This window comes from Myotis yumanensis, unplaced genomic scaffold, assembly GCF_028538775.1.
Source record: "Myotis yumanensis isolate MYYU_CA2020_CCGP unplaced genomic scaffold, mMyoYum1.0.hap1 SCAF_18, whole genome shotgun sequence".
In the NCBI taxonomy this organism is placed as follows: domain Eukaryota; kingdom Metazoa; phylum Chordata; class Mammalia; order Chiroptera; family Vespertilionidae; genus Myotis; species Myotis yumanensis.
This window is the reverse complement of record NW_027223769.1, coordinates 17,889,262-17,915,475: the sequence shown is the minus strand read 5'-3', so window position 1 is coordinate 17,915,475 and position 26,214 is coordinate 17,889,262. Positions and strand designations below refer to the sequence as shown.

General features: G+C 46.3%; 2 pseudogenes; one reads left to right on the top strand and one right to left on the bottom strand.

Annotated features, from left to right (window-relative positions):
• LOC138997345 (polycystin-1-like protein 2) overlaps positions 1 to 26,214 on the bottom strand; it is a 63,070-nt pseudogene that overhangs the window by 15,517 nt on the left and 21,339 nt on the right.
• LOC138997275 (protein FAM98C pseudogene) lies at positions 451 to 1,155 on the top strand (annotated as a pseudogene).

Here is a 26,214-nt window from a genome sequence, read left to right as displayed (position 1 = left end):
TTGGCCTTTTGTATGTCCTCTTTCAGAAAGTGTCTATTTAGGTCCTTTGCCCATTTTTTGATTGGATTGTTTATCTTCTGGTGGTCCTTTCTGACCCTCAGTTTCCTTATCTGTGAAATAGGAATCCATTCCATGTGTCTTTCAGAGGCCTGTGAGGATCAGCAAGGAGCAAGTGCACAGTGCCCAGCCCTGGCCTAGGGCTCAGTAGGTTCTTATGGTTTGCTCAACCCCTACTCACCAGGATGGCCGGTCCCCTGAGTTGTCATGCCACAGCCGCAGGCTCCTCAGTTCCCCCAGGGGGAACAGGGTGGAGAGTAAGAAGACATTCACTCCTCCTCGTTCAAAAACTGGAGTGTCAGGGTCTGACAGGAGGTGGGGCTTACTCTCTCCATCCAGGCCATACAGGGTTATAGTCACCTGAAATCCAGAGACCAGAGTGGTCAGCTTCACATGGTAACCAAGCCCCACTGACAGTATTTCACTGGAAATGTAAAAAACAAACAACAGGAGGTCACGTTTCCATGGAGGGGGCGGAGGCCGAGGCCCGGGAGGGCGCTGCTATAGCCCCGGACCTGCAGGCCCTGGGGTCTCAGAGCTTCTGCCTTCCCTGCCCTCAGGATCCCTGCAGCCCCTTCTAAGCTACCCACTAGACGCACCCAGATGGGAAGCATTGGAGTCCCTGTGCCAAAGCCTGGGTGATCAGTACTGCTGCCGCCGTAGCCTCCTCCTAAAGTGCCTGGACCTCACGATATCTGCATTCCACTGGAGTGATCGGGCAGAGGCCCAAGGGGAGGCCATGAAGGCAGTGCTGATCCCAATTCGAGAGACTATGACCCCAGAATCGGATGTCTCCATTGCACACATCCTGGCTGCCCGAGCTGATCTGTCTCGTCTTGTTCCAGCCACAAGCAAGGCTGCCCGCCGAGGGACCATCTGTGCCATCAACAAGGTGCTTATGGGCAATGTGCCAGACCGAGGGGGACGTCCAAATGAGTTGGAGGCTCCTATGCTCAGCTGGCAGAGCAGAAGAGAGAATGGAGGTGGGTGGAAGGCAGGCCGCCACTGCTGGGGCGATAAGAAGAGGAAGAAGAAGAAATAAAGGGGGACTGGGTCCTCTATGAGATGCTGATACCATTGGTAATCTCTGGGAAGTCAATTTGAAGGTGTTTCTTGGCACCTGGCACCAGGCACCACATCTCCTATTCCTGAGGCCCTAATTTCCCCCCCCCTCTCCCCCACATCCACCATTTAACATCAAGGACCATGTTCTCTGGAAAATAAATTTAATTTATGACAAAAAAACACACAACAACAACACAAGGAAAACCAGCAAGCATGACCCTTTCATCCTCTCTTTTCCTCCCATGTTGGACCTGCCTGGTTATTTTTTAGTTGTATGAAGATTTGGGGTGATACTATCTCTATTCATGTCCAGTGGCCTTTTTAAACTTCCCATATATTTATTTGTAAGGGCTGTAGAGCAGGAACTGGTTTCCCCCCTAACAGTTATATACCCAGTGTCTCCCAGAGGGCCTGGCATTGAGACATGAATGAATGAGTGCCCCCTATGTTGAAAATAACCAGGCCTGCATACCTACCAAGTAGGAATATTTAGGGATAGGGCCCAGGAATCTGTGTTTTCCTAAAGCTATCCAGGTGATGCTGATGGGCATGCCTAATTTTCTGTGCTAGGGGAAATCAGACTAAAACTGTATCAGATTGAAATGCGACTGCAACTCTCCACAAAGAGAAATGGCCTATGCATCACAGGTTTTACTTCCTGTTAAGGACTTTTCAGTGTGAAACAGAAATGAGATGGTTATTTCATGAGATGGATAAAATTGAATCCTACTTTTTGTTTTGAATCCTCCATTAATTTAGCAGATAGTTATTGAGCACTTACTCTGTTTTAGACAGCTGGTTGAAGACCTAAGACACAGCAATAAATAAAAATAAAACAATTTTTAAAAAATAAAAATAAATAATAAGGTTAAAAAATAAACAGTAAACAGATAAATGCCCTACGCTAATGAAGCCTAATGTCAATTTTGGTAAAATAAGGACAGACTAAAAATGCCAATGGTTCTCAACCTGTGTTCCTTGGAGCCCTCAGTTTTAGTAAAGGAACCTTGGAGGCTGCTGCAAGGGATAATGTATCTGATGAGGGATATGGTGTAGGGAGGGCAGACTTAACTAAAGATGCTGAGACATCACAGAGACAACCTGCTGGATGCCCCACAGCTAAATGTTCAAGGATTCCAGAGAATCCATAAATAAGTGAAATAGTTCAGTCAGCCTGTTCAAGGACCTCAGGGCTCAGTTTGACCTCTTAGCTAGATGCCAGCTAATCAGTTTACCTAAAAAATATAATTTAAGACTCATTGTTTTCAAATGGTGGGCATTTTTTCTCTTTCCTTTCTCCCCTCTCTCTTATAAATTCTCTTTTCCCTGTATTCATTGATCATTTTATTGACTGTTCTTCATATGTGAGCAAATTTGCATGCAGGTAACCAACTAACTGAGTTATTCCTTGATAGGGATAAGAGAGATGACCAGTGGCACTATACTAGACTCTAACTCTCCATTAACCAACTCCTTTTTCTTTTTAAATATTAGGACTTGGGGTGATATTTTATTTGACAAAAAGTTTTCTATAAAAAAACAAAAAGCAGAGATAAAAAAACAACAACAAGAAACATACACTCTACAGCGCCAAATCCACTCTGCTAAAGTAACCCAACAATGGACTGGCAAGCACTTTGCTGAGTGGCACATGCTGATTGACTGAGCCATCTTGAATGGTCAGGTACCTTTGAGGAAGTAGCTGCCCCTCTCCGATGTCCAGTGTAGACTGTTACCAGGTCGTGGTACTGGGCAAAGGGATCATTGTCCTCCAGCACTGTGACCTTCACCTGGACAGAAGGATTAAGTCAGGAGGGCACTGCTCAGCGGGTTTTTCCACTTCACCGCAGCCAACAGTGACAATTAAGGGGGGAAGCAAAATTATGTATGCTATTTACTTACTCCATCAGGTGAGAACAGGGAAAAACAAACACTTTTAAAAGAAAAAGTACAAAATGCATTTGTTATTAAATATGACCCAAAGTAGTCAGGAAATGAACTTGGCATTATTAAGCTGAGAATGTTTAATCTGGTGAATGATACAAACTCTGTTTATATATAATTTGTTGTAGCATTTGATAACCATATTATGCCTTTGAGGGATTTTAAAAGGAATGAATGTTAAGGTGGTTAAGCAAAAAATAAAAAATATTTTCAAAAGCTGTGATGAGCTGCTCAGATCTGTCAAGGGAGGGCATGTTGCCCCAGTTGCTGAGGTGCTGTTGTCTGGGATGCAAGAACCACCTCTGTTGAGGTCATGCAACCCCTGGGGAGGCCAACATCTAATGGCAGATTGATGTGGTGCCCAGGTGTGATCAAGACTTGGGCATCTCAACCCAATTCTGGAGAGCTCTGGAGTTCTCTCTGGGTCAGCAGGGCAGTCAGTGGGCTGAATTTCAGCTCAGCTTCTCCCTCTACTCATCCTGTCTCCTTCCCTGTCTTCCCATGGGCTGATCCCGGGCATTCCTTGATAAACACCTTGCATGCTAAACTCCATCTCAGACTCTGCCTTGTGGGAATCAACCTACAGCTAAGCACTTAAAGTATTAATGTTTAATCCTTTGAGTGAATCAAAGACAGCAGTATAAATGCTGCAGCTATTTATCTTAAGTGCCATATCATCTTAACATCCAAGAGGTGTTGCTATGTGGGGAGAGGGCAGAGAATGGAAATGTTTCAGAGCTTTGCACCTGCATGCTAGTGCTCATTTATGTGCTCACTCACTCACAGATATTTATTGGAGGCTCACTATGTGTCAGACATGGAGCATATATTGGAAAAATAATCAGAACTTTGTTGTAATTTGTTGCACAATTTGTTGTTTGATCTTGTTTCTATCCTCAGACCTGATTTATTATCCGAGTTCAAGGTTTGAATTCTGCCTCCCGGGAGGGTAGCTCTTGACCAGTTAATTGTGCTCTCTGATCCTTGGTTGCCTCCTCTGTAAGATGATAGAGGTATTGTGCAGTAAAGGGTGAACTCAGCAAGCTTGGGTTGTCCAAACCCTGCACATTTCAAAGAAAGGACTGGCTTTTGTCCAGATTCTGAAAGATAATCTATAACTCCCCAGAAGATCCAGTATTATAAGTGTGTCTTTCAATACCTGGGGCCATGGGCCACAGCAGGTAGTCTATGCTAACAATGTGATTTATGGTGCAGGCTTTTAGCCATGCTGTATCATTTGACCCTGGGCAGGAGTGGGGTGGTTTATTGGAGACTATGTAAGGAAAGTCAGTCGTGTGCGCACTCCATACCTATGTGACTGGCCCCAATTAAACCCTAGACACCAAAGTTTAGGTGAGCTTTTCTTGATGGCAATACTTTGCACATATTGTCACACATCATTGTCCCGTACAATTCCACTGGGAGAGGGCAACTGAAAGCTCTCGCCTGATCTCCCATGGACCCTCCCCTTTACTGGTTTTAATCTGTATCCTTTCACTGTGATAAACCATAATCATGAGTATAACAGCTTTTCTTGGGTTCTGTGAGTCCTACTAGCAAATCATTGAACTTTAGGGTGGTCTTGGGGACCCTCAACTCGGTACCTTCTTCTTAGGGCTATTGTGAGTATTAAATGGGGTAATGCCTAGTATATAGTAAATCCTCAATAAATGATCAGTATCATAATCCTTGTGATAATTTTATGAAAAAGAACATTTTTACAGATAAAGAGGCTGGTGGCTGGCTTGCCTGAGATGATTACAGGGGCCAAGGCCTAGATTTGCATCTAGCCTCTTGGCTTCCCACCTGGGCTCCATTCCCTGGAGCTCCTGCAAGGGTTCACACTTGCTTCTCCCTCCCATTCCCTAGGGCAGGGGTCCTCAAACTTTCTAAACAGGGGGCCAGTTCACTGTCCCTCAGACCGTTGGAGGGCCGGACTATAGTTTAAAAAAAAACTATGAACAAATTCCTATGCACACTGCACATATCTTATTTTGAAGTAAAAAAACAAAACAGGAACAAATACAATATTTGTATTTGCATGTGGCCCGCGGGCCGGAGTTTGAGGACCCCTGCCCTAGGGCTATGCAATCTCACCTTGGCCTGATCCTGAGCATCCTTCTTCCTTGCCCAGATCACCACCAATACATAGGCCACAAAGAGACAGCCCACGGTAGTCACAACCACAGGATTGTCCTCAAAGGTGGCAAAGAGCTCTCTGGTCTGGCGGACATCAATGGCATTGGGCATCACCAAGAATGTACTTCCAAAGAAGGTAAGATGGTTGCAGAGGCAGTGTGTCTGGAAGGGAGTGGTTCGTGGCCCCACCTGCAACCGCAAAGAGGCCTGGGTGACAATGCGAGTACATCCCTGAATGGCTCGAGCCCAAGGGAGAGCGATGAGAAGTGGACACTGTCCTGGGGAGGGGCTGGGGAGCCTGTTGGGAGACCAGCTTCAGGATTCTGTTTGGGTTTTTTAAAACTTAATTAAAAAATAATTTTAAAATGAGTAGAATATTACCTTTAACAAACATCTTTGCATCCATCACTCTCAATGGGCAACTGTCCACCTTGTCAGTCTGCTTTGCCTTTTTTAGATAAGTATTGCAGGGCAAGCTGAAGTCCCCTCTGTCCTTCACCCTCCACAAACAACCATTATCACACTTTGGTGTGCATCATTCCAGTCCATTCTCTCACCTGATGCTCATTTATTGTACAGATATTTGTTGAATGCTAATCTAGGCCAGGCAATGGGCTAGGTGCTGAGAGGACATCCAGGATGACCAATGCATCTCAGTTTGCTAGGGACTGTCCTGCTTTTCAAACTGAACGTCTTACACTGAACAGCAAAGGAATACCAAGACTGGGGGAACCATGCTAGGAAAAGGGAAGGGCAAATATTTCATTCTAAGCTGGTGTCTCAGCACAGGAAAGTATTCTGTAAACTTGACCCCCCTCCTTAGCTCTAGGCACCTGGAGCCCTTGTCCTGGGCTTCTCCTTAGAAGGGTCCCACTCTAGCTGTCCTTGGGCTGTGCCCCTCTACACAGGATGAGGCGTTGGGGCTGAGGAGACACTCCCACCACAGCACATACCACCCCACTGGGACTAGGGCAAGGCCTTGGGTGACCCTGAGGATGAGTCCTCTCTAAATTTTGGTCTCCTGGTGCCTCACTTGACTTATCCTACCCTTTCACTTTTAAACTGAGGCTTGGGGACCTGGAACCTCAGAATTCCCTGCTTCCAGGGCCCGAATTGACCTATTCCTCAGGATCATCAGCCTGAGTGGGCGGGGCATGTGGATGGAGCTTGGCACGCTGTCCCATGTGGTATGGGACAATGAGGTTGGGGACAGGGAGACAGGAATTGGCGAGGGCAGGGACCCTAGCTGTGCTCTTAATGTATACCCTGCACTTAGAAGCAGGCCTTCCCTAAAGCCCTCGGCCAGTTTGAATTCTTCCCCCAGGGCCATTTGGTGGGTAAAGAGGATTTAATTCAACCCCACAACCCAGAACTACCTTTTCATTTCAGGGTCCACCACAAGGTGAAGGTAGGAGGAAGCAGAAAACACTGGCATGCAGAAAGTACTCTGCTCAATGCCTGGTAAGGAAGAATCTGCCACATCCCAAACATGCCCCCTTTTCCTTAAATGAGCCACCCAGCAAAGGCATGGCACCAACTGTTCATTGATGGATTTCACATGGGTCTTAGTCCCTTGTGTGCTCTGTTGTTTTTCTCACTGTTTCCCAATTCTGGCCAGAGCATTTGGCATACAGCTGTGGGGCTTATGGGAACACTTGGCACACCAGGAAGGGGTGGGGCTAATTTCGGAGAAGAAACCCAAGCAGGTGCCAGTAACAAGACCATCTCAGTGCTGAGAGCCCTGGGACCAGATCTGATTTATGTCTAAGATCTTTGCCATTCTGGGTTTTCATAAGACTCCCGGGGAGAGGAAGGAAAAGCCACTTTCTCAACCTTTTCCAGCATGAGGACCTCTTTGAAAATTTGAAATTAATCTGTGCATCCTCTTGCAATAGTAGTTGTGCCTTTAGTATGGCTCTCAGACCCCTTGCAATATTTCTGCCTTTACCCCATGACAAGGTCTGTAGTCCATAGATTTGGAACCTTTTTTAGCTTTTTAGAAGATTCATTGGTGGTTTTCCATGCAAACTTGATGATCCCATTTACTTATTTATGGTCTTCAATGACCTCTATATATCTGTGTCTGTATTTACATCTATCTATAATGAGCAGCAAGTACACAATATTGGGTACTTTTGGTTTGTGACACACTTTCACATATGATCTTTGTACATCCACACTCATGTATGTATGCGTTAGTAAATATATATATATATATATATATATATATATATATTATTGATTTCAAAGAGGAAGGGAGAGGGAGAAAGAGATAGAAACATCAACAATGAGAGAGAATCATTGATGGGCTGCCTCCTACACGCCCCACACTAGGGATCGAACTTGAAACCCAGGCATGTGCTCTTGACCAGAATTGAACCTGGGACCCTTCAGTCAGCAGGCCGACGCTCTCCACTGAGCCAAACCAGCTAGGGCAGTAAGTGTATATTTTTAATAACATAATAAGCATCCAAGAACCCACAACTCAAAAGCTAGGAACTTCCCAATAACTTACTTTTAGCAAAGTGGTCCTTTCCCAACCTGTTCTCATGCTTCTCCCCACCCAACCACCATGCTGAATCCCATGTTCATTGTCTCCTTGATTTCTATTTTATGTACAGTTTTGTCTTCTCTATGTTCAGATTGGCTAACATAGCCATCTCTTTAATCTATGGAGCACTCACTGTGTGCCAGACACCACACTTAAGTACTTTATACCCCTAATCTCATCTAAGTTCCCGCCTCCAACTACGAGTATCTTTGTGCTCATTTCCAGATGGGAAAGCTCAAAGAGGCAGGGTGACTCATCCCAGGTCACCTTGCTAGAACTGATGAAGTGGGATCGGACCCAAGTCTATTTAATGGTAGAGCCCTTGCTGCCAGCCCCTACACATTCTGAGCCTCGGGCATCTGAGGGCAGCCTGTAGTGGGCACTCTGTGCCAGCAACATGGGGATCAAACAGCCTCTGGGAGCAAGGACTCTAGGAGGTCACAACACAACCAGGGTATTGTTCATAAGGAACAAAGGCCTGTGTTGCAAGTGGGGGAACCTGCTGTGCCTTGGACATCTCAGTGTCCTCTCATCTCTTCCTGGTGCTCTGGGAGCTCCCCATGTGTGGCAGCTGGAAGCCAGGGCAGGAGTTGACATGGCAGCAGAAACAGACCTGGAAGGAGCTCACTCTGAGTCTCCTTCTATGACTCTGTTGCAACCTGACTTCTTATACTACTTGTAACTGGTGTAATTTGACATGGCATGTGCCATCAGTTTCTTGTCTGTGTCCTCTGCTAAACTGAAAGCTCACTGGTTTTTCTCACCATTATATCCCCACCAGTTGGCCAGGCACATGGTAGCTATTTGTAGAATAAATGAAATAAGGCATTTATGGTCTCTAGGTGGAGACAGATTTGTGATAAATTTGAGCTAGAAATGGAGGCTTCTGTTCTTGGGGAGGATATGAAATGCTGTGGAAATCCAACAGAGGGAGACTCCAGGCATCTGAGAAGCTCCTTGAAGAAAGTGGCAGTGGAGTGGGAGATTGAAGGGTGAATAGGTATTGTAGGTAAGAAGGGCATTCCAGGGAAGAGAAAGGCATATACAATAGCATAGAAGGGGGAAGGGGGATACTGATACCACAGCGATGGCTTCTGATGGCATTAAAGCCAATAGCTGCTACCAGCACACTTGCCTCCTCTGGAGCAGAGCTGAACTGACCCGAAACAGGGATTTAATTGCAGTTGATAGAGCCACGTGCCATCCAGGGGCTCAGTGAGACTGGGCTGGGCTCCGGGGAAACAGAACCTCATATCGCTAAGGCTTATTCTCTGGAGGCAGACAGACCTGAGTTTGAGTCCCAGCTCTTCTACCTACTAGGTGAGAGATTCAGGGCTACAACTGCAAGTATCTTTGTGCTCATTTCCAGATGGGAAAGCTCAAAGAGGCGGGGTGACTCATCCCAGGTCACCTTGAGCCTTTGTTGAATTTCCTGAGCCTTTGTTTTACCATCTGTAGAATGTGAATACCAACTACCTTAGAGGGTTATTGTGAAGATTTGATGAGAAAACACAAGAAAGCATGGAACATAGCACCATGGCATAGAATAAGGGACTCCTTGGACATGACACTCTGGCCTCTCTCCGCAACCGAGTCAGCAGGGCTTCCCAGCCATTTGTCCATTTGTTCAGTGGTCATTTGTTCCTAACAGTGAGCAAAGCACATTGTTCCTGTCTCATGTGACTCCCAGTGCACTGAGGGTACAGACATTGTTCAGTGATCTGAGTGGATGTGAACTACTACTCTGCTTAGTCCATGGAGGAGACGGGCCTATGTGCTCTGAGTGTTCACAGTAGGAAATCTGAGCTAACCAGGGCATTGAGAAGTTCCTGGAGGAATTTCAGATGGAATGTGATGGAGGAGTTAACTTCACTGAATGGGGAATGGGGGCACATTCCCAGGCACATATGCAAAGGCCCCAAGGAGGAGCTGATGGTATACCAGAGGCACTAAAACAGGACCCTAAAGGAGCAGGACACACCACACCAAGCTGTTCTGTCTTCTTCACTTCCTCCTCCTTCCCTGGCACCCAGAATTGTCCCAAGTTTCCTGGATCTCATCCCAAAACACACAATGGGAAAGGAAGGTGGTGATACCAACTGTGAGGTCTCTGCCAGGGGTCAGCTCCAGGTCAGACTCGGGGATCACAGTCAGATAGTAGACACCTTCTCCAAAGTGCAGGTCCTCTGGGCTCAGTTTCTATGAGGACAGCCCATCTGCAGTAAATGGGGCTTAGAGTCAGCCTAAGCCTTGTGGAGAGAAGACTTGGCTAACATCATAGAAAAGGGGACTGAGGTAATTTGCCAGGAAAGCTGACCCTGATGGTCTCCCCAATGTGCTAGTAGTACCCTCTCCTCCTGAGACCAGGAGCTTAAATGAGGCACTCCCAGTTAGTGTACAGAACATGGCTGCCAAGTCAAACAGACGAGGGTTCAGATTCTAACTCTGTCCTTCTTGAATGTGTGACTTTGGACCAGTTGCTTAACGTCTCTGCTCTTATCTGGAAAGTGGAGATTTCAATAGTTCCCATTCCTGAGGGTTATGATGATTGCAATGCGGTCAGTTCTGTGAGTGCTTATCAGGGCATATAGTAAGTACTCACCTAATATAGCAAGTGGTTTTTTTTTCTTTTTCTTTTTTCCCTTTGGCTTCTGATGCTCAAGTTTTGAGCTGCTCACACTCCCAGGAAGCAGCTTGAGAAACTGGTCTGATGATGTGACTACTTGGAGCAGCCTCTGGTGGAAGGTGAGCTTTGGCGTCATAGCTGGTCTTGTTGGGGTGGTAGCCATAGCCCAGGCTGAGTGTGAGTGGGATGTCAGGTCTCCAGTGCAGCTGGATCCCCAAAGCTGCACCCCTGAAGTCAAATTCACCCACAGAGCTTCAGGACTGGTCAGATTCAACACGGTTGGTTCACTGTGTCCTTCTGAAAACCAAGGCAGCAGGATCTGTCATTGGAAACAACCAAATCAGGGGTGAGCCAGGGTGGGAATGCCAGTGAGCATCAGGGCTGCTGGGCAGAGCTCTGCAAGGTGAGCACTGGGGGAACTGAAATTCACTCTGTGCTTTGCTCTTTTGATTAGTTTCCTAGAGTTGCTATAACAAATGACCACAAACTTGGTGGCTTAAGACAACACAAATTTGTTATCTTCTAGTTCTGGAGGCCAGAAGTCCAAAATCCATTTCATAGAGCTAACATTGGGAGGGCTGGTTCCTTCCAGAGGCTCTCTGGGAGAATCCACTTATTTGCCTTTTCCCACTTCTGCAGGCTGCCTACACCCCTTGACTCATAGCTCCTTCCTCCCATCACCTGCCTTCTTGCTTCTGTAATCAAATTGCCTTTTCTTCTTCTGTAGTCGTCTCCCCCTCTGCCTTCCTTTTATAAGGACCTGTGATAACATTGGGCCCATCCAGATAATCCAAGATCATCTTAAGATCTTTAACTTAAGTCACATCTGCAAAAGTCCCTTTCACCATGTTAGGTGACATATTCACAGGCTCAGGGATGAGAACATGGACATCTTGGTGTCTTTATTCAGCTTGCCATAGTCATGAAGCTGTGCACCCCAGCTCAGGGTTGCGGCTGCACAGGAAGAGCAGAGACTTTTTGTAATTTGCATGAAGGTGCCCTGTGAACTAGTGGTAGTGTTGTTGAAAGTGTCGATCAAGTTAGGAGCACAGGCAGAGAGGCAGAGAGGTCTGCCCTATAGCAGCTCTAGGACCTCCAGCCAATCAACAAACCACTCTGAACCTCAATTTCTTGTCATCAATAAAACATGTGACCTCCTTGGTTCATGGGTCAATGCTCAACCAATGAGCCACACCGGCCTGGCAGGGTAAGGATCACTTTTAATGATTATCCTCTTTAATATATATTTTTCCATAGCCAACCAACTTTTAGTCCCAACCAAGTTGAAAAAGGCAGAAGTACCACCTGACTTCTGACAGCACACCGAATGTCTACCTCGATATTCTCTGACAGATTCTTCATGGGTATGAGCTGTCCACTAGAGCTGGTCAGAGAGAGGCCCCCAACAGTTCCGCTGACATTAAAGTGACTTTGGGCTGGGAAAGGGCTTTTTGGGAAACTCATCATCTGGAACCAAGAAGAAGGAGTGTTGGCCCAGGACCCCAAAGGCTGGAAGGTGACAAGGTCCCTATGGAAATTATGAGGTATCTTAAGATGGGATGGACAAGGGGCCCTCACTCTTAGGGGTAAATGGGGTTCCTGCCTTCAGCTGCTGCTGTTTTTCCTAGTGTGTGTCTACCCTTCAGCGCTGTAGACTCAGAAAGCTGGGCATAGGCAACCCAACCAGATTGGCTATAGCTGAGCAGTTACTAGGCTGTACAATAGTCTGAGCCTTTCTTCTAGCAAAGCTAACAAGTCTCTGAGAGAAAGAAGTTTGTTTGCTTTCAATGGGACTCAAGGAGCACAGAGTCAGGTACACGCTAGTTTAGAAATGGAAAAGAGCCCTGGTTTGCCATTTCCTAGTTATGGAATGAAGTTAGAAGAGCTCCATTTCCAATGACTAGTTGAACCAAGGCTGCTGGAGAAATTCCAGAACATAGTGGAAAAAGTTGGATTTGGGGGTCAGAAGGCCTGGTTCTGAATCCCAGCTCTCCAACTTTGCTCATGACCTTGGGCAAGTCATTGAATCTCATCTGTAAAATGGGCATCATAATACTGGGTAATTGACAGGACTGTAATCAAGCAACATAACTGAGCAGATGTTGTGAAAGTGCTTTGCAAACTGTAAGGGCTGTTCCCAAGCAGGTTATTACTGTTGTTACCCGTATGTCCACGGGCTCCTGACCGTCCTGCATGAAGCCAAGGGTGGAGGCAGCAGGCAGGGTGAAGGTCGCAGAGTTGGCAGCAGCAATGTGCACAGAGGAGTCTTGCCAGCTCCGGGGCTGAATTCTGGCCATAAGGTGAGAGCAGAGGTGCCAGGAGAGAGGAGAGAGCCTGTGTCAGAGGAAGAGCTGAGGCCTGCGTTACCATCAGAATAGGCTGCTCTGTTTCAATCCCCTTATATGGTTCTGCATGTTTGTGTCAGTAGCAGCAGCATAAAAGGCAGCCAATACCCCTGCACTGGGTTGGAGGCTCCATGAGGACAGGGCTTTAGCCAGCTTCATTTACTGCTGTACTACCAGTGCCTAAAGCAGTGTCTGGAACATGCTGGTGGTCAATACATATTTTGTTGAGTGGATAAGTGAGCTGTGATGTGGACATTTCTCCAGGATTATCTTCCCTATCTACTTGACTTCTGATGTTATGGGCTCCCAGCCCCATCTTTATAACCTTTGACCTTGTGTGTGATCAGGATACTGCTTTGGGAAACTGTTCTGGGATCCAAGAGGGCAACCCAACACCGGGACCATCTCTTAGTGAGAAGCCCTTCCCACTTATAGGTCCTGTCACTTCTCCCACTTCCATGGCTGGTCTCCTGGGCTCTGCCTGCCACAGGGTCTTGGGATGTGGGCGTGGAATGAGCCAGGTCAGGGGACGGGCTTTCTTGGGGACCTGCAGTGCAGTTGGTTACCTATTGGTGTACACGAAAATGGAGGGGGTGGCCAGTGTGGCTGGAAGGCCCTGGGCAGTCTCCCAAGCAGGAGGGCGTACTGGCTCCACAACTTTGAGCAGCTGAGGCACTGTGGCCACCTGGAAAAGAACGCAGGAGTGTGTAGAAAGGAGAGAGAGGAAAGAAGGAGGAAAGGGAGCAGAGAGAGAGGACAAAGAGAAGAGAGAGTAGAAAGAGAAGAGAGAGGAGAGAGAAAGGAGAGAGACCTGTCTCCATATGCCACCTTTGGTTACTGTCACGAGGCCAGTGTGGGACCTTCAGCAGGGACTGAGAGAGGGTGGAGGAGTGAGGCAGAGACCATGATGGGACGCCATTAATTGAGGGAACAAAGGGTAAGCCCTTTTAAAGCTTCTAACACTTGACTTATATGAACCCTTTTCATCTTTAGACAACTAACTCTGTGCGGGAGGTGCGTGTAAGCAACAGAGGCAGGATTTGAAGTCAGTCTGTCTCCTTCCAGAGCCTGCTCTTGCCCCGCTACACCATACTGCCTCTCAGAAGTTATGGTCTCTGGAACCTTTTTTTCAGCTCCACGCCTCAATTTCCTCATCTTCAAGATGTGGTGAAAGATCCACCTAGAAAAGCTGGTATGAGCTGGGCATATGGTAGGTGTGAGGTTTGCATCTGGGCTGGTAGGTGTGAGGTTTGCATCTGGGTTGGGACACCTACCTGGCTGCCATTGGCCTCCGAAGAGGGACACCCCATGAAAAAACCACACTCGCAGGTTAGCTTACATCCACCTTTCCCTGGTCAAGGCACTCAATTTATATCTTTATAGTGTTCAGTGCTGAATATTGGAGAGTGCCCCAGCAACACTCCTGATGTCCAGGTTTGGAAGAAAGTTTCAATCTAACTAGAATATTTTCAGAGCTCATGGGAGGGTCCCCAAATGCCAAAACCCACTGGGAGGAGACAAAGATGCATATGAGCTCTCCAAGGATCAACCATCCCTAAACTGGAGTACAGGTGCAGTGTGATTGCTCACCCCATCTCTCCTGCTGATCCCTACTGCTGTCCTGGGTTGGGTTGTGGTGACAGGGTATTGTGCAGTGGGGATGGGGTTTTCATCTTGCAAACCTCTCTGATACATGGAACATATTCTTTGCAGCTTCCAGAGAGAGACAGGCCCTGTTCTGGGAAAGGAGGAGCCCGAGTGCTGAGGGAGGAGCCTAGCCTTGGCCAGTACCTGATTCCAGACAGAAGCAGTACTCCAGGAGGCCCAGGACCGCGGAGGTGTTGCAGAAGATGGCGAAGCTTGTTAGAACGGTGCCCTCCTCCGGGGCAATGATGCAGGTGGGCACCTCGGGGGAGGCAGAGAGCTGATAACATAGGTGTCCTCCCCGTAGACGTGCCTGGTCATTGCTGGGAGGGAAGACAAAGGGTGCTTAGGGGCTGTGTGGGTCACACTAACCCCACCATGCTTTGGGATCATCTGGGAAACTTGCTGAACATGCAGATTCCCAAGTCCCTCTCTGGACCCTGAGCCTCAGACCTCTCTGGAGGTTCTGGGATGGGCCCAGGAATCTGGAAATCTAACAAATGCCCTGATGCAGGACATCCCAGCAATCTCACTTTGAGAAATTGGGCAGAGATGGAAAAACAGATTCAGACAGACCTAAGCTTGAATCCTAGTTCTGCCATTTATTAGCCATGTGACATTGGACTTAAGCTTTTGAGAGTCAGTTCCTCATCTGTAAAATGGGGCTGTAAAAATGGAGCTTCCTCAGAGTTTGGTGAGGAGGGAGTATACTGGGAGCAATGACTTGCTCAAGGTCATGCAGCGAGGTAGGGCCACAGCCAGGATCTGTAAACAGGCTGATCCCACCTGAGACCATGCTCTTTCCAGGCCCCACAGCACCGAGAATAGCAACCCCCGCCACTTTACATATGTGGAAACTGAGGCACAGAAAGGTTAAATCCCTTGTTTAAAGCCTCCAAGCTAGAAAGTGATGGTCGATGGGATTCACACCAGAGCCTGATGTTCCATATTTCAGGCTTCTGGGTTTTTCTTGGCTCCTTTTCTGCAACAGACCGAATCCATGACAAGAGACTGAGGGAGGCCTTGCCACCTGTGACTTGGATGCGGCTGGCCGGGCCCCAGGCCTGCAGCAGGGAGCTGTTGAGCAGCAGCGTGGATGTGTTGCTCTGGAGGAGGATTAAAGATCTTGGCCAAAATCCTCGGAGTCTACAGGCTGCTGGGAGGAGCTGGATCTGAAAGAGAGCACAGTCCAGAGCCCCTGAGTTTACAGTCAGGCCACTAGACCTCAGCAGGGCCCTGGTTTCTGACCCTGAGAGGCCTTTCAGATTTATTCTGATGGATGAGTAGCAGGCACTGCGTGCTTCCTGAGGTCAGCCTGGATGTGCAGTCTCCAGCCTGGTCAGGGTATTGTCCTAGGTCAGGTTCCCTAGAAGCACAGCCTGAGATGAGGATTCACCTGCAGATGGTTTATTGAGGGAGGGCTCTTAGGGAAAACCAGTAGGGGAGGGAAGGAAGCAGAATAGGGTGGAGAATGAAACTAGGCAAAGAAGTGGTCTCAGGGGGTGTCCAGCCTCAGCCTGATCCCACAGGGAGCTCTGGAGCACATAAGCTGCAGTTACTGGCCACAGGGCTGGGGCACCAACAGCATCTGCGGTGGTGTTTCCCCGTTGTTTTTGCTCCCAGGCATCCATTCTTTCTCTGACCAATGCCCTGGTTTTCCTTTGGGGAATATGCCCCACCCCTTTACTCCCCCTCCACCAGCTCCGGGTGGAGTTGACCCACCCCAGCTTAGTCCTGGGCATATGAGAAGTCAAAGTGGGGAAACTTTTCCATTTTTGAGTGGTTGCTAGTGTCCTCACCTTCTCTAGTGGAGTGTTATCTAAATACCAGCTGAACTTGGCTGCTGGGGAGTCGTTCCCCATGGAGACCCTGAGCATAACATCTTCGCTGGCATTCACTGGCCCGCAGTTCTTCTCACAGCTGAAAGGGAGACAGAGAACAGAGTGAGGAAGCTCATTCAGGCATCGTGGCCACCTACCTGCCTGATCTTTTGTCCAGTTGTTCTCAGTCCTTTGAGAAGGTGAGAAAGGTCCCTTTTTTCAAGTGAAAGATGGAATAAAAGCAACCCCCACCCCAACCAAAACTGGGAAATAGCTTTGGCCGTGAAGGTGGAGTGATCTGTGCCTGACTGAATTTCCATTTCATGCACTGCCCAGGGTAATGATATGGAAAGTGTGTAAGGCTGAGATAGGACGCTGGCCTTGAATTCTCTCCCTGACACCTTGCATGAACTCTCAGCCTCAGTTTCCTTGTGAGGGGATTAGAGCAGGCATTGTCCATGATTCTTCCTCGTTCTAATAATAATAAATGAATGCTCTGATTTTATAGCATGCATGCCACAGTTTATACATGACTTTCATTGTTATTAGCTTATCCACAACCCTATGAGTGTCATATTAGAATCCCCATATACAGACCAGCAAACCAGATCGGGGAGCTTATATATGAGTTGTTTCAGTGACATCCTCCTAAGTAGGGGGATGGAATGGGAACCAACATGTCTTAATTTGAATCCTGGGCTTTCTCTGCAATACCCCCTCCCTTGAGCCAGTGGGAATTACTTTGGCACTTGCTGTGTGTTCAATCCATTCCCAGGTCCTTTCAGTTATAACTTGAAAGCAGCTCTTTAGATCTCCCCACTCCTGTCTTCATGTCTATCCTAGGACGAATGTGCCAGACATTCTCCGTTTACCCTGCAGCCCACTGTCCATCAACTCCAGGGCTCTGTGTACTAGGAGACTGATCCCTGTAGACTGCATCACCTGGGCTCCTGCACCCTCTGGCTTCCTGTTGGGCTTAGCCAATAGGAAGCATTGGCTGGTGTTTGGGGGTGAGAGGACAGAGGCTGAGGTATTTATTTACTTACAACTTCCCCTGGTGGGCTGTAGCTGGCAGAGGCTGTGTTCCTCCAGCCAAGACCATAGCTCCTGTTGGGGGGCACCTCTTGCAAGCTGCAGATCCTCGAGGTTTCTAGTAACGCCACTCCCCACACCCTTTACTTCTGCATTCGTAAGAGGGATAATGGCTTTTCCCTGTTGTAGTTCTGCATTGTCATCCCCAGGTTGTTCCCTCATTTCTGCCCACATCTGTAAATAGACTCTCATCCAGCTCTCATCAACTCCTGGACTGAGTGAGCCATCTGCTTCCTGCAGGGACCTGGCTGATAGACCAAGCCATCTTGAGCTCTCACCTAGATTCCTACAAGAGCCTAAGCAATCTCCCTGAGTTCTCTCTTGCCCTCCTCCACCCTGCTACCAGAGCATTTTAAAGCAAAACGTGATCATGTCCTGAACCTGCTTAAAACTCTTGCATAGCTTTCCCAAACTCTTAGGATAAAGACCAAAATCCTGTCTTTGACATGACCGCAAGGCCCTGCTGACTCTTCAGTTACTTCTTGCCTCTCTTTCCCACACCAGCCTCTTTCACATCCAGGTTGTTCTGTGCTCCCTCCTTTATCACTCTGTTTCCTTCCCAGTCCCTTTTTCCCTGGCCAACTTAATTCCTCTTCACGCTTCTCATCTCTGTTGAGGGAAGCTTTCCCTGACCCCAAGTTGGGAAAGTTGTCATAGAAGTATGTTCTCTTCTTTCATTCATTTTCGAATCATTGCTGACCACAAGGTAGTAACCCTATAAGAACTGAGACCGGGTCTGGTTTTGACCACCACTGTAAGCCCTGCTCTAAGTCAATGCCAGACGAGGTTGGTTCTCAGTAAATGGTGCCTGAATGATGAATGAATTCATCACTGCAGGAGTTCGCTCTCTCAGCCTCACCTGACTAGAGGCTTGAGTTCCAGGGGGGCGGACACATAAAGGCACTGCTCCTCCTGCTTCTCCAGCTCCTGGCCTCTCCTGGCCAGGTGCAGGGTGACTGCAGAATTGGGTGGTGGCAGGCAGGACGGCGGGACCACCAGCTCCCTCTGGTCTGTGCAAAGCAGCTGCCTCTCAACACAGTCATTCCACTGAGCCCAGCAATGGCTTGAGAAACAGAGATGGGCAAACACTGTCCATCCAGGAACTCTGAGCTTCACACATGTGGCTACCTTCTGGTTTGGGGTTTTTAGAAGAAAAGGGTCATAGATAAGAAAATCAGCTTCAAATAGAGATTTTGATTTTTTTTTTTTTAAATTTCACTTGCAGGTTGCAGGAATGGTACTGCAGAAAGATACTTCTGGGAAAATGACCTGTGCTTCACCTAGACTCTGAGCAAACCTGCAGAATATGTTGCCTTGTTTTGTGCCAGTAACTTGCGCTGGTGAGCAGGCTGGCATATAATGAGAGGTGCCCGCCTGGGAGAATGTCCAGGGCACTTTTTGTCACTGGTGTATTTCTCACTCCACATGGAAGTAATTGTCCACAGCTGTATGTCACTGTGGGGTGCACTGGGAACTTGGGGAGCTGTCCCTCCATCTGGGAGGCTGCAGTGTCATTTTCTGCTTTATGAAACCAGCTCAATAAATCTCTGTATTCTTTGCCCTTCAAATTTGTTTATTGATGTTTATCCCCTGCCCCAAATATGATAGTTATTCCGAAGACATGTCCAGGGGTCAGGTCATCAGCTCAATTACCTAAACTCTGCATGGTATCCTTTATTAATTTAGATAACAAGAACTAATACTCAAAAGGACATTCTGACCACTTAATAATTAATGTCAAAAGCCTTAAAATTTTAGCCCTAGCCAGTTGCTCAGTGGTTAAAGCCTCGGCCCTCAGACTGAAGGGTCACAGGTTCAATTCTGGTCAAGGGCATGTAACTCAGGAGGCAACCAATCGATGTGTCTCTCTCACATAGATGTTTTTCTCTCTCTGACTCTCCCTCTCCCTTCCACTCTCTCTAAAAATCAATGGAAAAAATATTCTTGGGTGAGGATTAACAACACCAACCAAAAAAAAAAACCTTCAAATTTCATGACTTTGACCCAGTTATTGCATTTCTAGAAATGTATTTATGAAAGTAACCACTGATACAAATTAAGATTCAGCTATAAAGATGTTCATTACAGTGTTTGTAAAGGCAAATAATTTGAAAATGGCCAAAATGTCCACAAAGAAGGCAATCGTGAATAAATGATCATGCATTAATTGACAGCTCATTATACAACTACTATGAATATCAAGATGGAGACAAAGGTACTGTGACATTAAAGTATGTAGGATATATTGTTCAATTAAAAAGGGTAGCAAATGAAATATGTACAGTATGAATGACATTCATTTTCTTTCTAAAAAATATGTATGTAGCTAGAATATATCCTTATGAAAAGGACAACCATTTCTTTTTTTTGTTGTTGTAACTTTTAAAAATTATTTATTTTTAGAGAAAGGGAGGGAGGAAAGAAAGAGAGGGAGAGAAAAAAAAACACATCGATTTGTTTTTCACTCATTTATGTATTCACTGATTGATTCTTGTATGTGCCCTGACCAGGATTAAACCTGCAACCTTAGCATATTGGATGGTGCTCTAACCAAGGGAGATACCCAGCCAGGACCAGGACAACCATTTCTTAAAAATAAGCACTATTGTTACAATTTTGGTTTGCCAGAAAATGCTTCATCACTTTCTTCTTCTAAGGCAGTGGTTCTCAACCTTCTGGCCCTTTAAATACAGTTCCTCATGTTGTGACCCAACCATAAAATTATTTTCGTTGCTACTTCATAACTGTAATGTTGCTACTATGATGAATCGTAATGTAAATATCTGATATGCAGGATGGTCTTAGGCGACCCCTGTGAAAGGGTCGTTCGACTGCCAAAGGGGTCACAACCCACAGGTTGAGAACCGCTGTTCTAAGGCATGGAGGTGAAAGGAAGGATCCACCTAAGAGGGAGGAGCATTTTGCCACTGGCATTGTTTGTAGTGATAATACAAAAGCAGATGACTTTCAGGTTTGTTATAGTTCTTAAATTCTCTACAGATAAATGCATCTCCTTGTTGCGTGCCTCGAGTCTAGGACCAACCCCACCTTGGTTTTTCATTGTTACCTCTTATTTCCATTGGAATTTGCAGCCTCTGGCATATACAGTGTACACAAAATGTCAGGCATGAGTATGCTGGTGTGAAGGTTAAGAAAAAGAACAGCAAAGCTAACCACTATCCATCACTTTGTGGTGAGATAGGACAGCTCCAGAGCTCTAACACCACCTACCACATGACCAGTGGAAGCGTAAATCCTTGTCACTATCCAGCCAGTGCAGAGTCACTGTCGTGAAAGGATCCACATACTGACCAGGTTCCACATATACCTCCACATCCCCTTTATCTCTCTGCAGAAATAGCAGCTAGTTTGTAAGACACTTCTCTACAGTTAGCATCCCACTCTACCTCAGAGCAACCGTGCCAAGGTGTGGAATGGAGACAGACCTTGTCTGATCTTCCTGGTTCCCCTTGGGATGGTCACTGGGTAAGTAACTTTAGTTGGAATGTGGGCTCAGTGCTAAAGGTCCACCATGTGTTCAACTGCATTATCAGAACCTGCTCTAGCCAGGCCCTGTGCTTGATGCCTAGACAAACAGGAATATAGACCAGGCCTCTGTCCTTCCATTTAGTAGGGAAGACAGACAAGGAAACGATTAAAACACAGAGTGCTCACTGCTGTAGAAGAGGGGGCCCAGGAGATTATGAGAATGTATGAGAGGGGGGCATTAAGTTAAGAATGTAGGCCTTGGGGCAGCCAGATCTCAGGCTGAATCATTGGCCCTGAAACCTCTGGCCAGTATCTAAGCCTCTTAGCTTCTGTCCCTCCAAGGGTTTGATAACATCTGATTCCCGGGATTGCTGTGGATCAAATGAGAGACACCAGTGATGCGTTTCCTCTTGTGTCTAGTGCAGAGGAGGGCACCGAGCTGTTGCCTCTACAAAGCAGACAGCTGGCATCAGGGCAAGCTTCCCCAGAGGACTGGACCCCAAAGAGAGCTGCTGTGAGGAGGAGTGAAGGTGAGCTGGCAACAATGGAGAGCATGTGGATTCTAGGAAGAGGGATCAGCCAGCATACCGTGTGTTCCTGGAGTCAGTTCTGGAAGGACCTGTTAAACAGCTTATGCTCATAGGGCTTGACCTGGAATAACATGAGGCTACAGCAGAATTCAACCCCAGTGGTTTCCCATGGCCTGATCATAAAACCCAAAACCTCTTGCCTTGGCACCTTAGACCCCATGTGATCTGACGTCTGTTCATCTCTGTGTTATCTTTTACATCCTCCCCCTCCTCCACACAGGCCTCAGAGCCCTCTAATCCATGCACCCAGAAAGCTCTTGTTCTACTTTCCAGTAGGTTCCCCCTTAAATGTCACCTCTTAAGACTCCTTATCTGGGGTGGGAACGTCCAGGGAGAGGTCAATGGGGGGAAAGGAGACATATGGAATACTTTAAACAATAAAGAATTTTTTAAAAATTCCTTGTCTAATCACATTTGCTAGATCACCCTCTGTTAGTTGCTTTCATTGCACCCTATTGGTTCTAGTTAGACATATCAAAATTCCTAGTTATATGCTAATTTGTTTGTTAATCTCACCCAGTAAGGTTCATGAAGGCAGGATCATGTCTTTTTATTCACCATTGTATCTCCAGCCCCTAATACTAAGCCTTGAACATTATAGATGCAAAATAAGTCTTTGTTATTGAATAAATGCATGCATGAGCAATGTCAACAGCAAGGAGTCGAAGACTTAGTCTTGCTATAAAAACCATCACATTGCCCATGTATGCACTTTTATCATGGAATTGGGACCAAGCAGTAGTACTTTAATTATAATAGCTAATGAGAAAAGAGGCAGATCTCATCTCAAAGTGTTAACTGAAGATGAAATATCAAAGCCCTGTGAGAAGCAAGCCTATTTTCTGATATACATATTAAAAGAAATAAATTTGCCTCTGAGCACTGACTTGGTTGCATCCCACAAATTTGGGTAGGTTGTATTGTCATTAGCACTCAAAAATATATTTAAATTTCCCTTGTGATTTTTTTTCTTTTACCCATTAATATTTTTTTAGAAGTGTGATGTTTAATTTCCAAGATGGCTAAAAGATATGTACATATCCTAGGTATCTTACTATTGATTTATAACACAAATAGCATGCTTTGTTTAATTTCAATCCATCTGGGTCTCTCTTCAAGCAGAAGAAATATCAGTGATTCCTAGTGTTCTGAAAAACCAGAACCAAAAAAGCCCAAAAAACAAAACCCCCCCAAAAACAGAGTGCTTGGACATCTTTTTCTTGTTAGGTTAAATGTTTTTAAAAATACTCACATTCTTTTCCTCAGCATTTGTTCCAGATAATTCTTGGAGACTGGAAGGAGCTGTGAACACAGTCGGAACAGGTGTCAGACTTTGGTGGTATTGATAAAGTTGCCAAAGGACAAAGTCTCAGGTATGCTGAAGATCTTGGGGAATCTGCCTGTCTTTGGAAATGGTTTAGGGAACATAGCAAACATTCAGGTCATAGGGAAATGATCAAAAGCAAACCATTATGTTTACCAGTGAGCTAAAGACACCTCTCTGGTAGTAAAGAAAGAAGCATGTGAGAGGATGTGACCAGCTGAAGGAGAGGTGGCACCCAGCCCTGGAGCAGAGGGGCCCAGCCCGGGGCCTTGAGAGCCCAGAGAAGCTCTTACAGAGATAGTTGCAAATATGTTGTGGTCCCTGAGACCAAGGCCAGCCAGGACTGGGCCAGCCCCTCCAAGTGAGAGCCTTCCTGTCCTACCTGTTCCCTTGCCTTCCTCCTCGCCCCCTTCATCACTGGAGTCATCCAAGTCTGTTTTTCTTGTGGGGAGAAGACTGCTTACCTTCTAAGACAGAGGTGGGGAACCTTTTTTATTGCCCTTGGATATTTATAACATTATTTGTGAGCCATACAAAATTATCAACTTAAAAATTAGCCTCTGCCCCAGCTGGTTTGGCTCACTGGATAGAGTGATGGCTCATGAATTGAAGGGTCCCAAGTTTGATTCGGGTCAAGGGCACATACCTGGGTTCCAGGCTTATCCCCAGCCCCAGTCGGGGCGGATGCGGGAGGCAACTAATCAATGTGTTTCTCTCACATAGATGTTTTTCTCTCTCTGTTCTCTCCCTCCCTTCCACTATCTCTAAGAATCAATGGAAAAATATCTTCAGACGAGGATTAACAACAACAACAAAATTAGCCTGCTATCTTTGGTCAAACATTTAATTAACTCACTCCTAATGCCTTGGCAGGGCCAGACCAAGTGATTTTGTGGACCTTATATGGTCAGCGGGCTGGGTGTTCCCCAACCTTGATCTAAGAGTAAGCCATAAAGTCACTGGGCATGCTTAAAATTTATCTATTATCCCCTGAGTAACTTTTATAGGAGACAAAAATTAATTTGCATTTGAATTATAGTCTATTTATTATGTATAGTTTCCATCATCATTTCATTTTGGCTTCTTCCTGTTCCAAACTGGACTTTTGTTATCTGGCAAAGTTCCTATGTTTTTCTTCTTGAATCTACTGTCTTTTCTGTCATCTCTTTTGCCAAATCCCTTACTGACAGCACGGTAGGCCTACACCTGCATAATATTACCCTCTATTTTGCACACCTCTGAGATCGAGGGCAGAGGATGCTGTAGGCAGGGTCCTGAGTGAGCTGAAGACTCTGGGCCCTCATCACATTCCTGCCTGCTAACCTGACCACACTGCCCTCAAGGACCCTGTTCTTTTATATTAAATGCAAATGTATGTGTGGTCTCCTCCCCTGGCTGGTGCCAGCCAGTCTGTCCGCCAGCCAGTCAGTTGCCCTGTCTCTATTCCAGTAAGAATTATGACACTTCTTCTCTTGTCCCTCTCTCTTCTCTTCCCATGCTTCAGTGTTTACCTCTCTTGCCCCTAAGGGCATGGGCTGCAGTTTCCCAAACACACTATTTTCTAGAAATGATGGAAGAAATTTGAATACTCCTGCTCTCCCCCAAAGGTTCTCAGTGAGGGTGATTTTGTTCCCCAAGGGACAGTTGGCTTTGTCTGGAGATGTTTTTGGTTGCCAAGACTTGGGAGGCTGGTGCTACTGGCATCTAAGGAATAGAAGCCAGAGATGCTACTAAACATCCTATAATGCACAGAACAGCCTCCACAACCAAGAATGATTCAATCCCCAATGTCTGAAGTGCCAAAGTTGAGAACCCCTGTCACAATACGCTCATGAGGACAGATAATATCTGTCTCTGTCTTGTTTTGTGACTCAGGTTGGATGCTCTTAACCATGCTTGTGTCCAGGACACCCTGGAAACTGGCTGGCAGGAGACTGGATTCTAAGTTAGGAAGGGAAGAGGAGGGAGATTTGGAAGGGAGCTACCAATCCCAAGTACCTTCCAGAGGAACTGCCACATGGTAAATCCCAGATGGCCGCCCAAGGCTCTCTTCCTCATGGGAGAAGGATGCATTGAGTCCTGCTGCCTCAAAGGTCAACTCTTCTGGGATGCCATGAGCCACTGAGATGTTTATCAGTAGATCCTGTCCAAGCTCCAAGTGGTCAGAAGCCCAGGAGGCCTGCGGCCCTGGCAGAGGTTTCATGAAGTGGACCGTGATGTTTGTGGAGGGTGCAGAGGTGATGGTGTTGCTGGTGGCTCGGGTCTCCAGGTGGTGCATCCCTGGACCCACCCCCTGCTGGGCTGCTCTGTCCAGAGTGAGGTTGTAGGGGAGCAGGGCGGTGTGTGATGGATTCAGCCAGGGTTGTGTTATCTGATAGCACAGTGTAAATCACCTCCATTTCTAGGTGGGGCAAGAAACATTTAAGAATGTGATAACAACCATGTAGTTGATTATACTGAGATAATTCAAACTCAAGCTCTGAAGTGAGATTCTGGGAATCGACATGGATATGGATATAGCTATAAAGACATAAGTAAGGATATACCCTGCCCCTGAATATTAACAGTGATTATCTCTGAGTATTGGATTCATGAGTTTTGGGTCCTCTCTGCTCATTTGTATATTCTAATTTATTTATACTATGAATGTGTTACCTAAAAACTTAAAAGTTTGTAATAAAAGTATTAGATTACTTGTTGCCATATTTTTGTAGGGAGGAAGGCTAAAAAGGGAAGGTTAAGGGTATAGCTGATGTATATGCATGAGGATTAACCTCAAGTCTTGTTTCAGGCAGGAGCAGGTGAAGCCATTTCCTTCTGCTCCCACAGCTAACTGCCAGAAACCCTGTCCACAGGAGAACTCAGCCTGTTGACATCGCGATGGTGCTCCCTTACAGGTGGGGGCTGGTTGTCCTTACTGAATGCTAAATATTGTGGTTGACTCTTTTTTTTTTTTTTTTTTTAATTAAATCTTTATTGTTCAGATTATTACATTTGTTCCTCTTTTTTCCCCCCATAACTCCCCTCCTTCCAGCTCCCACCCCACCCTCCACCCTCACTCCCCACCCACTGTGTTCATCCATAGGTGCATGATTTTTGTCCAGTCACTTCCCGCATCTCCCACACCCCTTTTTCCCCCAAGAATAGTCAGTCTATTCCCTTTCTATGTCCCTGATTCTATTATAATCACCAGTTCATTCTGTACATCAGGTTATTTATTCACTTGATTCTTAGATTCATTTGTTGATAGATGCATGTTTGTTGTTCATAATTTGTATCTTTACCTTTTTCTTCTTCTTCCTCTTCTTAAAGGATACCTTTCAGCATTTCATATAATACTGGTTTGGCGGTGATGAACTCCTTTAGCTTTTCCTTATCTGTGAAGCTCTTTATCTGACCTTCAATTCTGAATGATAGCTTTGCTGGATAAAGTAATCTTGGTTGTAGGTTCTTGGTATTCAGCACTTTGAATATTTCTTGCCATTCCCTTCTGGCCTGCAAAGTTTCTGTTGAGAAATCAGCTGACAG